This window comes from Borostomias antarcticus, assembly GCF_949987555.1.
Source record: "Borostomias antarcticus genome assembly, contig: scaffold_206, whole genome shotgun sequence".
Classification (NCBI taxonomy): domain Eukaryota; kingdom Metazoa; phylum Chordata; class Actinopteri; order Stomiiformes; family Stomiidae; genus Borostomias; species Borostomias antarcticus.
The window spans coordinates 68,213-81,311 of record NW_028175908.1 but is presented as its reverse complement, the minus strand read 5'-3'; positions in this window follow the sequence as shown (position 1 = coordinate 81,311).

Sequence of the window (13,099 nt, the reverse complement as noted above, 5' to 3'; positions counted from 1 at the left end):
TCTTTATATTGATTATTTAGTAATTGTACAAATTGTATGTTATTTGTTGTGTCCTTAGGTGACAGAGACAACCAGCTCAGTGGCCATGGAAAGTCTTGGCTTCAGACGTGGAATTAACACCCTAATTGACACTGGCTTAAATGTGGAGGTGTTGGCAACTGATCGTTCCACAAGCATAAAAAAAATCATGCGTGAGGAATATCCATCAATCCAGCATGAGTTTGATATTTGGCATACCTCCAAAAGTGAGTATTGTACCACATCAAAGATTAGTTGACATAATTTTGGGAGTAGAGGGCCTATGAGGTGGTTAATTGACATAAAATGCTGGTGACTGGGCTCTGACATTTGAACTGAGGGATGGGGGTTCTGGAGTGGTGGATATGGAGTCAGGACTGTATCATTGTCTTTCAAATTGACAGTACAACGCAGGTCATGGGTCTGGCACAAGTCTAGTGGGGAAAGGGGCTTTCTGTTTGTAATGTGCAGTGTATTGTGGGTGGAAGTCCACATGCTCTTATATCCTTTGCATTGTCTTGTATTTACACAGGTATCCAAAAGAAATTGATCACCAAGGCCAAAAAGAGAGGACGTGCAGCTTTAAAGCCATGGATTCGGTCTGTAAGGAACCATCTCTGGTTCTCTTGCGCCAAAGCAGGAGGAGATGTTGGGGTATGTTATGGCCTTGTATGTCTTATGGCCTTGTATGTCTGTCTCTGTGCTGGTCTGTCGGTTTTGTTCTTGTCTGTTTCCCCCAGATGTTCCGATGTGTGTGTGTGTGTGGTTCACAGCAGCTTCCCCAACACTGTCTATTTCATAATGTCTTGGAATGCATGTGCCATATTTTAAATTATTATTCTTTTTAGAAACTGAAGTCGACCTGGAACTCGATTCTACACCACACAGTGGATGAGCATACATGGACCGAAGGAGGGACAGAGCACCACTGTCTTCACCCACCTATCACCACTGAAGACCGGGAGAAGAAAAAGTGGCTTTGCAAAGAATCTGAGGAATACCACGAACTGGCTGCTGTGGTCAACGATAAAAACCTCCAGAAGGATCTTGATCACATGGGGCGTTTCAAACATACAGGTCAGTGGTATTGTCTTGCCTTGGCTAAAAGAAGTGCCAGTCGCTGCTGCTTACCACATCTTGGTGAAGTAGGCTCGGCTTTCAGTTCTATAAAGATTACACATCTATGATGAATTGAACAATGCAAATTTCCACTTGTTCATAATAAAGCTATATCAAGTATATACTGGAAGTGCTGACTCTGAAACGTGATTTTCTTTAGATGCCGCTAGTCCGGTCTATAGGACTCGCCATCACCTATATTTTTGTATGGGGCTCTAGTTTTTCAGCCTGATGTTGTTGTAGGGTGCATTTTGCCTTTAAAAACAAACTGGTAAGGGAGGGAGAGATGGAAGGAAGGAAGGATGAAGGAAGAGAGGGAGGGAGAAAACCAAGTGGGTGAGATGTAGGGTCTGACTGTATGGAGGGAGGGAGGGAAGGAAACTTTCAAGACTGGAGAGGTGGTTTATTTTGAGTGGGAGCAGCAGAATAGATTCTGGAAATCTGAGAAATGAACATGTGTTCATATTTCTTCACCTGATTGTAATGCCTAATTATTCTACAGTTTACACATGCAAAGATGGGTCCATCCCTGATCTCTAAAAAGTCCTATTCTGCCTATTTTTGTCCTGTTTAATTGTTCATGAAATTGTTCCTTTAACATAACCTGTAAGAGCCAAATTCAGGTTAATTGGGTCAATGTGTTGCTCCTCCCATGTTAATAGGAACTGATGATATTTAGGTAGGAACTCACCTGTTGTTGGCTAGGTGTTGCTGCAGTTTTTGATCACACACACACACACAAACATGCGTACCGGGTTGTTTGCTGGACTATTGGATTATTGACTATGGAAGGACAATAAATGGACCATGTATTCGCACAGCAGTTTATTGTCTGACTACTTTATCAACAAACACGGTCACGTAAAATGTGTCAATTAGATCAATCCGGAGCAGCAGCGCCATAGTGGCTTAAAGCACTAGGCTTAGCCTTCACGTAGCCTTTTTATTTGCATCTGATTGTATATAGGCCTCTGGATTCATTTCTAGTTGCTTCTCTATGAACTTCCTTCTATTAGTTATATCACACAGTCCCTTATCATGTCTGGATCCTGCTGTTTCTGTCTCTCTAGTGGCATGCTGTTCAGCATTATGCTCATCTCTGGTTGCGTGTGGATCTCTCTCCATCTGTCTCTGCCTAGACGTATGCTTTCTAAGAGCTTCTTTATCTCTGGTTGCTTGTGCGTCTGTATCTATCTGTGTAGCTCTGCTGGCTGGCTGCAGCATGTTTAGTTCTGTCTGCTTGTGCGTCCCTCTCTGGGGTTGTTTTGTCCCTCTGCTACTTTCTCTTTTACTGTCTCTTCTCTTTTCTCACTAAATACATGTCATAGTTGGACTGGCAATTAATGGACTAATTGAGCTGCTAAATGATTTCCTTTTTACAGGTTTTGCAAATGTCTTTTACAGTTTGGTTAAGATGTTCAAACATATTGGTTTTTGCTTTTGTTGAGTGTGAAGTGACCCAAGTTCTCTTTTTATTCCTGCTGTTTACTTTCATCCATTCTTGGTCTTTAGTATTTTGTATATATTTTTTAATTTGACTATTATTTAACGAAGGGAGCCCACTCTGGTCCAGCAAGGTCTCAGAGTTTTCCTGTAGTGTTGGCCCTCATCTTTGAACAGGTTTATTTATTTTTTATCCTAATTCTCTTTTGATGTTCATCAGATTTATCTCTTGGCCTGTAGTCTTTATCAGATTTATCTCTTGGCCTGTAGTCTTTATCAGATGTATCTCTTGGCCTGTAGTCTTTATCAGATGTATCTCTTGGCCTGTAGTCTTTATCAGATGTATCTCTTGGCCTGTAGTCTCTTATTAGGCATTCCATAACCTCACACACACCAACATCTCAAGTACAACTCTCAGGCCACGCTGAGCTAAATTTTTTAGTGTGTTTTGTACATTTTCCAGAAGTTCTCTCAATGTCCTTTAATAGTGTTTGATGTTTGCATCCCACAATGGCCAGTAGTGATGGTATATCCATTGTTTACCTACTTTGTATTTCTGATTCAAACTTCTTAAACTAGAGTTTTTCTTTTGAGAGTTTAGTTTTGCTCCAGGTCTGTGTCTGCCCTAGTGAGCAGATAGCCCTCCCCAATTTGAAAAGCTCTGCTCTTTTCTGTGGAGAATCACCACTATTTTAGATTAGGTAGGGGACTTATGCTCCGCCTATCCTATAGGCGTACTTGTATTTCCTGGTGGGTCTGTTTGTCTCTGAGCTTTCAACAGTATGGTACACTTCTCTGCCCCCTTTTTACACTGCGCCACTAAATAGCGTGGCAAGTCGCAATAAAATAACATTTTTTTTACAATATAAATATACAAGCATTTCAGCAAATTCCAGTGATAGGAAATGCAACTTATACACAATTACACAGACTTTCTCCCAGATGATCTAACATCTACCATTTGATTCACAAAACATGTTCAGCTATAATTAACCTGTTAAAACTAAGATGCCTGGATAAAAAATAATGTCTCCAATGGATTTATTTGACAAAAACAGGTTAATATGCAAGCCGGTTTTCATTTCATTGCATTTCACATAAACGTGAACTTGTTCGTGGACGCCCGTAGGACAGAAAAGCACAACTGCGCAAGTACAAAAGCTACCGGAAATAGCCAAATGACTACAAATGTAACCAAGATGGCGCGGTTCAATAGGGTTTCACTTTAGATTCCTGGGGGCTTGGGCTCCACCCTCCTATGGGCTCGCTCTCGCTCCTCACTGCTCAATCAATCAAAGCTTTATTTGTACAGCGCTTCGTCCCCACGAGTGGCGAAACCGCAAAATCCGACACCAAGTGACGTAATCTAAGCAGTAGGTGGCGATATAACGTCAAAAGTAAAGGCCCTTTTAACCAATCAGAAGCCAGAGTCAATACCGGAACAGAAGCGCGGAAAGGGAAATACGAAAACACAAACAACAATGGCGACTCACAGGGCAGAATCTTTTGTTTGGACAGATAGTGAGGTAGAATTGCTCCTTAATGTCACCAATGAATACAATGTAAACACAATAAAAATAAAATAACTATTTGCTCGTTCGGGCGCCTCTGTTCGTTGACCAGGTTAAGCAGCTGGATATGACACCCAAAGACTGCCGACAGCATGCTAATAAGTAGCAACAACATTTTTCTTACGTTTACCATTTAACCTCAACCACTAACACATACGCAACCGCTGAAACCGGAATTGGACTCCGGTTTCAAACGAACACGGTTTCAGGGGCCCGAAAGCGCGGTTGCATGTGGACGAACAGAACCGCGAAGACAAAGGCACGGGTGCAGAAGTACACGGGCTCGTGTGATCAATGCATAGGCTACTAAAACCCCCTCCCATGAATTAAGAACGGTCCCTAAGATCACGATTCATCAGCTAGCGTGTTGACTTGGCTCCAGGCTTAAAACCCTTTAATGATTTTAAAGAACGAACCCTAAATGTATGAGAAATTCACTTTCTAAACCGAAGCCCAAAACCGTTGAGCTCTATTCGTAAATATAAAAATTAACATACAACTTACCGAATTGAAGATTGTTGTAGCCTACAGTGAAAGGTTGGTGAAGAGGTTGTGATGGAAACGTGTGTTTTCTAAAAAGAATTAAGAGCCTGTCTCTTGTTTCCTTCAGATGGATTAAAGGATATGCTATTCCAAATCTTTACAGGCGTGACAAACGGGGAAAAGGTCCCAAGGTAGAGAGAGACGGATTACAAACAGTCACGGCTACTTGACTACTTCTTTTGAAAGCCCTTAGCCAATCGGTGAAAGCCGGGAACAATGACGCGTTGAAACACGAGTAGCTAAGTGGCTCAATGCAAGAATGTCTGTCTGCGGGTTGGAGCTCTCTTGTTTAGGGTGAAAGGTGATCATGATTATAAGGGCCCACTAGCAAGCAGGGCCCACAAAAAAAACAAGTGGTCCCTCTTTCTATGATGAAATTATTCTGCATGTAGATCAGTCACACTAATGCTGCATCACAATTCAAATTAAGACACACATAATGCAATACAGATGAAAAAAGTTGTAATTTACTGAGCAATATCCCCCTTCTTAAATGGTTTGGTCCATGCCATGGTTCAATATCCCCCTTCTTAAATGGTTTGGTCCATGCCATGGTTCATGCTGGCAAGTCTCTCCTCTTTTTACATTAACGTCACTATACAGGCTGGGTGTCAAATACTAGCACTAATAGCCTAACGTTCAATCATAAACATCAAGCCCATACATAAATCCGGGCACCAGAAAAGAGTGGAGAGAGAGGCCAGGAGAAAAGGCAGCAGACTGGGAGCCCATAAGCATTTTTTCCCACAAGAAAGCTGAGAGTAGCTGTGTTAAGACGGTCAGTCAGTTGACCGCGGTCTCACATTAACCATGACAACGAGAGCCGTTAGCCTAGTGTGTGAAGAAAGTGCTAAGCTAGGTAGTTAACGTTAGCTAGTAAGCTTATGTTCTGGTAACAACTCGATCTGGTTAGCTAGCTGCTAGATAACGTTAGCTACCATTAACTAGACAGCTAGGAGCTACAGTGCTAGCCACCAGCCAACTACTGTTCTAGTAAGCTAGCTGCTAGATAACATTACGCTACCATTAACTAAATGACAGATTAACTAGACAGCTACTACAGTTCTAGTAAGCTAGCTTTCACTAGCCAGCCTCAACCACTGCACTGTTCTAGTGAGGTGGCTACTGTTAGCTAGCTTGCCAGCTGGCACACTTGCAAATACTTCCCATGCAAATAAATACATAAAAATCCAGTAGCAGCAGCCAGGACACATGTTTCCACTCGCATTGATGCTTAAATTATGATGTGCTATGTTAGCTAGCTGGTCCTGTTGACATGTCTTTTTAAAACCTTTATGTGCTGCTACTCACAGAATCAGCTGTGCCCCCCTCTGATCTAGACACCCACTCCCAGCCCCAAGAAGATGCTTTAGATCAGGGGTCAAACTCAAATACACAGTGGGCCAAAATTTAAAACTTGAACAAAGTCGCTGGCCAACATTGAACAAATGAAAATTTTAATATGGACCCAAACAAGTTTTGCTTTAACATTGAATATGCACTTATCACTTTCGCTTTTGGTGCGCATCAATGGTGTGCACTAACATATGTGAATACGCCCTCAGACACAAGTGTTGGTGCTCCATCTGCTCAGTAGAGAAGCTTGTAAAACCCTGACTGTCCTACAGCCAGGCAGACAGACAGACAGCCGGCATGCAGACAGACAGACAGGCAGACAGGCAGGCAGACAGGCCGGCAAGAAGGCAGACAGGATTGAATGAACAGGAACAGAGCAAACACAGCAGCCGGCTAGGTAAACACGGGTGTCTCTATCACAGTGAGACGTTACATAACGTAAAGCTTCTGTTTTCTGCCTTTATTTTCGCCATTTTTAAGGAAGGGGTAAGGCGTTTCTGGGTCCTGTCTTGATTGATGCGCCAAAACAACAGCAGAGCATTATGGGATTTGTAGTATTAGCGGTGAATGCGCTGTATGATACTGGCGGCCAGCTCTAGTAGTCATTTGGTATTGCCTCGCGGGCCAAATATAATTACACTGCGGGCCAAATCTGGCCCGCGGGCCAGAGTTTGACACCCCTGCTTTAGATGGTGAGTGAGTGACTGGTAGACACTGGTTGGCTATTAAACTTATTACTAAACTGCTGTACTGCTATGAATAGTGTGACGGCCCTCTGGTCCTCTATGGGTAACCCTGTGTCTGTTTGCCAATCAGGACAATTTGGGACAGCTGCCATATCCTGTGTGGCCATAAAGGGCGCTCCAGGCCACACGCTTGTGTGCTCCACCAGCACCATTATTTTGTCTTTGTTTGGTTTGGTTATGCTACACCATTCAACACCTCTTCACCATACATTTCACTACATACACTCACCTACATGCCTGATATACTGATTTTCATACCCCATTTGATTATTGTTTAGTTTTTAGTTCTATTAAATATTTGATTATTTTACTTATATTCGGTGTGTGTCTCCCTTTTTGTTATGGCCATGAGCCTGGTCGTAACAAATGGGGGCTCGTCGGTTTTGTTCAGGGCAGTTCATTGTTGTGTTGTGTTTGTGTGGCTCCCTTGATTGGCGGGGGGCGCACCTGTAGCCTGGTCCACTTGATTGGTGTGGGTCTCCTGTGTGTTGGTAAATTGACAGGGAGGCCACTTTTTCTTGTGAATGAACCAGTGTTTGTGACTTCGTCGCTTAGGTATTCCCGTCGTAGCCTACTTGTGGTCTGCTATGTGTAGGCTACTGGCGAATCTGACTGATATTTCAAGCAACGTGTTTGGTAAGCGTTCTGGAGACACACACTTTGGAATTTTGGTAGTTTATCTTGTGTCGTTTGTTTTGTATGACTGTCAGTTTTTGATCTTGGTTTTGCATTTTCGCCTCTGTTTGTGGGGTGGAGACAGCTTTGTCGCTTCGTGGTAAGCTTGTTTGGGTCGAGACTTGCATATTGGGGCAAGCAGGGGTATGCATTGGTTGTCGTTTGACGGATAGTTATGGGGCTACCCTAGTTAGGCTTACGGCTTCTCCCCTTTGGGATTTGCTGTGCTCTCCCGGTAGTGTTGCGGTGGTGCGGCTAGAGCAATTGTCTCGGGGACCCATTCAGAGCCGTAAGGTGGGGTAATCAGCTTTGCTGGGGGCGTAACCTGGGGTAATCAGCTTTGCTGGGGGCGTAAGGTGGGGTAATCAGCTTTGCTGGGGGCTTCACCGGGCTACTGAGCTAGGGTTTAAAGAGCCTCCCGCTAAAACTGCATGAAGACTAGGGTTGAGATTATTGAGCTAGATTTGTGTTAGGCAGTCAGCTAGAGGGTACGCTCCGTTACGAGTGGTTACTTCCTATGCGTCCTGTCAGTGTTATGCCTCGTCTTGTGTCAGTTTATGCATTCTCCCCGTAAAGCTTGAAGCGGATTTGTGAATCATGTCCGGAGTAGAGGATTTTCTTGAGGATCCCTCGTATGATTTATTAGATTGCTATACCAAGGCTCAACTGTTGCTTGTCGCTGAGCATGATGTCATAGAGATTGTGGAGGCGTTAAAGCCTGGGGTCTAGGCCTGTTTAGTGTCTAATCTGGTGAAGATGAGGATATTGCCAAAGCCTGCTGGGGAGGCTTCTCAGAGATTGGGTGAGGGCGTGTCTCCTGTAATGAACCCTAGTCTTACCTTTGAGCAACAGAAGGAATTGCTTAAACTGCAGATGGACCATGAGGGAATGAAAATTGAAAAGGAGCTGAGACTTGAAAAAATGAGGCATGAACTAGAAATGGAGAAGGAAAAAATAAGGCAGGAAACTGAGAAGGCTCGATTGGATTTGCAGCACCAAAAGTTGAGTTTGATTAAGGACGGTCTACTCCCAGGTGATGCTGTAGGTGACGAGACTTTTGGGGGAACGTCCCACAGTTCCTTTGATATTATTCGCAACTTGCGCCTGTTGCCCGAAGTTTAACAAGAAGGACCCCGAGTCGTTTTTCTCTTTGTTTGAGCGAGTTGCTGATACGCATGGGTGGCCTGACGCTGAGCGCACCCTTATGTTGCAGTGTGTTTTTACAGGGAAGGCTCAAAAGCGTATTCTTCTTTGACTCGGGTTGATAGTCTGAGCTATGCTAAAGTGAAGTCTGCGGTTCTTAAGGTATACGAGTTGGTGCCGGAGGCCTACCGTCAGCACTTTAGAAATTGGAGGAAGAATAAGACCCAGTCCCATTTGGAGTTTGCACGCGACTTGGTGTTGCATTTTAGTCGCTGGTGTAAGGCCTCAGAGGTGGATAACTTTGAAGATTTGTGTAACTTGGTAGTGCTTGAACAGTTTAAGAACGCTGTTCCTCCTCACATTGCCACGTATGTTAGTGAGAAAATGGTTAAAACTGCCACTGAAGCTGCTGCGCTGGCGGATGATTACGCATTAACGCACAAGGTTAAATTTGGGGAGCCTCACGCTCATTCTGCTGAGTCAGGGTTTAAGAGAAATCTCCCTGCGACAAATCTGAGTGTTGAGCAGGGACACAGGCCTGAGTCTAGCACCCGGGAGGGTGAGAGATTATGCCATTACTGTCATAAGAAAGGGCACTGGAAGTCCGAGTGCTACGCGCTTAAATCCAAAAGTAAGCCACCTTGGTTGTCTAATGGTGCCAAAGCAAAAGGGGCTGGTCTCGCCGCACCAGTGGTGAAGGGCGTCAGTTCTGATACCCCAGAGTGTGACCTGCTGTCCAAACCTCCACTCTCCTCAGATCTTGATTCCTATTTGCCGTTCCTCACAGATGGGTTTGTGTCTCTTGTGGACAGTGCTAAAACGGTGCCTGTAAAAATTCTGAGGGATACGGGTGCGTTTGACTCGTTCATTTTAGCCTCAGCTCTGCAGTTTTCTGACGAGTCTGACACTGGTGACTCCATTCCCATTCGGGGGATAGGTTTAAAGGTTTTACATGTTCCCCTACATAGGATAATGCTCTCCTCTGAGTTGTTCCAGGGTGAGGTGTCTGTGGGTGTGCGCCCAGCGCTACCCTTTGACAGGGTTTCTATGATTATTGGTAATGGCTTGGCTGGTGCACGAGTGTGGGCTGATGTGGCGCCACCTGTTGTTACCCCTGTGCCGCTTTTCAAGGGCCAGCCCGATGACAGTGAGAGGGAGTTCCCTGACGTTTTCACTGCATGCGCGGTTACGCGTGCCATGAACCGTGCCAATCAAGGCACAGACGATTTGGCCGATGATATGCCTGACCCCGTTGTGTTAACACTGTCTGACTTTCCCTGGTCTGTCCCTCACAGTGACCTGGTGAGAGAGCAGCAGGCGGATCCCACTCTGAAGGAGTTGTTTGAGGGGGCTCTCCCTGCTGGTGGAGTGAAGAACAGTGCTCAGGCATATTTCATTCTCAACGATGTGCTGGTGAGAAAGTGGGTTCCCCATGGGGCTGATTTTATTGGAGACCCTATTTATCAGGTAGTCGTGCCATCTAAATTCCGCAATGTGGTCTTGAAAGTGTCGCATGATGAGTGTGGACACTTAGGGGTGCGTAAAACATATGACCGCATTCTTCGGTATTTTTTCTGGCCTCGCTTGAAGAGGGATGTGGCGTCCTATATTAGAACATGCCACACGTGTCAGTTGACTGGCAAACCGAACCAGGGCATTAAACCAGCTCCGTTGTGTCCGATTCCGGCAATCAGTCAACCGTTCGAACATCTCATTATCGACTGTGTAGGTCCTCTCCCTCGGTCTCGCGGTGGTGCAGTTTACTTGTTGACGGTAATGTGTCAGGCGACTAGGTATCCTGCAGCCTATCCTTTGCGCACCATTACGACTAGGTCTGTGGTGCGGGCCTTGTCGCAGTTTATATCAATCTTTGGTATCCCAAAGATTATTCAATCTGATCAAGGGTCTAACTTCTCTTCCCATCTGTTCTCCCAGGTCCTGAAACTGCTCCGTGTGAAACACAACAAGGCATCTGCAGACCCGTTTCCAGAATGAAATGCCAGGGGGGGCATTCAATGTGTTAGGGGGGGCACACACACATTGTTTGGGTGCTTTTAAGCCCCAGTTCTCACCGACACCTACCTCTGTGTGTTTTTGACATAAGTCTATATCTATCTGTCTGTCTGTCTGTCTGTCTACCTTACCATTACCATATCTTTGGAATGTCTCCTCACTGCTCTGAATTCATCAAAACTGTAAAAATAAGTTGATTGCTGTTATATGGAGAATATGCAAAAACATTTTTGTAAAACCTTTTTAAATAGAAATAACACTAAACGTATCAAGTCCATCATAAGTGATTCAAAGTAGGCTACTGTACATGCAAAAGGGCATCCCTGTTGTGCAAACAAATAAACAAGTTTTCCCCAAAAGAAAATTGCAGCTTATGAAACTAGCATCTTCAGCCTGACGAGTCACTTAACCAGCCAACTCTCTTCTCCAGATAGGTGGGGTGACCTGAGAACCTAAACCCTGGGTGGATAATTGTCTTGGTAAAGTTAAAACACGTTAAAAACGATTGTAATTACTAAAATGTTTTTATCAAGGCAACTAAGTCCTGGCGTCTGGTGGGTCCTAGAACCGGGTAAGTCAGGACAATTTTGGGAGGGATGCGCTTTCAAAGCATGCCCTGATGGGAGGTTTCACAGCACCAGAAGGGCGCTGAGCAGTGGCATTTTATATGTAAAAAACATACAGAAACAACCAAGCTTTTAGGGACACACTAAATAAACTACAGAGCCATTATATGACAACAATGGCCAAGCACCACGAAGAGGAATGACAGAACGATAAAATACACCCCCTTAGGACACAGCACTCAATAGCCTACTCCCTCACTAATCAGTGTTTAGGCTACTAGGCTACTACCCTACTAGGCCTTAGCCCACCGCTCCAGGAAGCAAAGTTAACGCTCTCGAGTTCCGATTAAATCTAGGCAAAGCAAAACGCACAGCCATAACAACTGGTAATTAATTACAAAAGACCTACCTTATATCGTAACCCAAACTCGTTTAATCCACTTCATTTTGTAATCAATTTTCAACAAATAGCCTACTCAAGATCTCCGTTTTCAATGTTCATTGATGCTGCCAGTAGCTATATAGCTAAAGTGGGTAACGTGATTGACCAATAGGTGATGTGAATGACGGGACAGTCAAGTGTTGCATCATTTTACCTGGCCTACAATATTAAGTGAATAACGAGCTAGTAAGACCGGTCAACGGACCGTAACGTGGACTGTATTTTCATGAGGACTGTAGGGGGCAACGGAGCACTACCAAAATGCTAAACACGGATGAAAATGAAGCGATATGGCAGAATACAAGACGCATTTAAGACACAGTCTGAAAGTCGATTTTCGTGCCTTCTTTCACTGAAAGAAAGCGCACAAATCAAGTTTTATTTGTATTTATATGGGTAGCCTAAGCCAAGGAGCAATCACCACTACTTCTGAATCTTCTGACATCCACTAATAATTCATCCCATGTATGCAAGTTTTTGCACTAGTATGTCGTTAACATTACCAAAAATAACCGCACGGCACGGAATGAATGATCTGCCCTACTCTGCCTGGGATTGGCTAATATGGTGCCTTCCTTGGTTGAGATTGGTCAGGTTTTAGTGGTCAGTTCGATTGGTTAAAGTATATCAGGGTAATCCAATCAGATGCAGAATAGCCCGGGGTCATTCCGTCATCAGAGATTACGTCTTTCGCGTTTCGTTCAGGGTGGGCCCATCTGATTCAGTGGGCGGGCCTGGCCCCCAAATGCCCGCCCTTGGAGACGGGACTGACCGAGATAGATAGGCTACTGTAGGCCTAGATATAGGTGTTCGTAATAATTAAATTACATCCAGATGGAGAAAACATGTGTTTGAGAACAAGGTAATAATAACAATTAAACGTTATTTGTATAGCACCTTTCATACAGATAAATTCAGCTCAAAGTGCTTTACAACAGAGCATTTAAATTAAAGAATGTGAAACTTAATGATGCTTCATTCGTAGACTATAGGAGAAAAACACTGAGCCCAGCCTGCTAAATCTACTCAAAGACGCCACCTGGCGGTGGTGCATCACTAAAACAAATTAACACCCGTCTGAAATCCCACGAGATTTCCAACAGGATTTCCCTGCCAAATACCGCAGGTGAAATGCTGCAGCATGTGACATTTCTAACTTCCCACATCTGTACCTGGTTTGAAGTCAGTGAGGCTGTGTGGTGTGTGTTTACCGCATTTATTACTTTTAAAAGTTCCATAAATATTGCTTTTAAAATTGCAACCCAAGAACATACAAGAGACATTTTCATTTTTCTTAAGATGTGTGTTAATATGAGTAAAGTAGTCTCTTTCTGTTGCTAGATTCTTACATGCACATATGTCACAAGAGAATATAGCAAGCTCTGTAGGTCTCTGAGACACTTGTGTGGAATGCACTCTACTCTGGTGAACAATCAGAGCATTCCATGTTCTAAAGGAGCATGG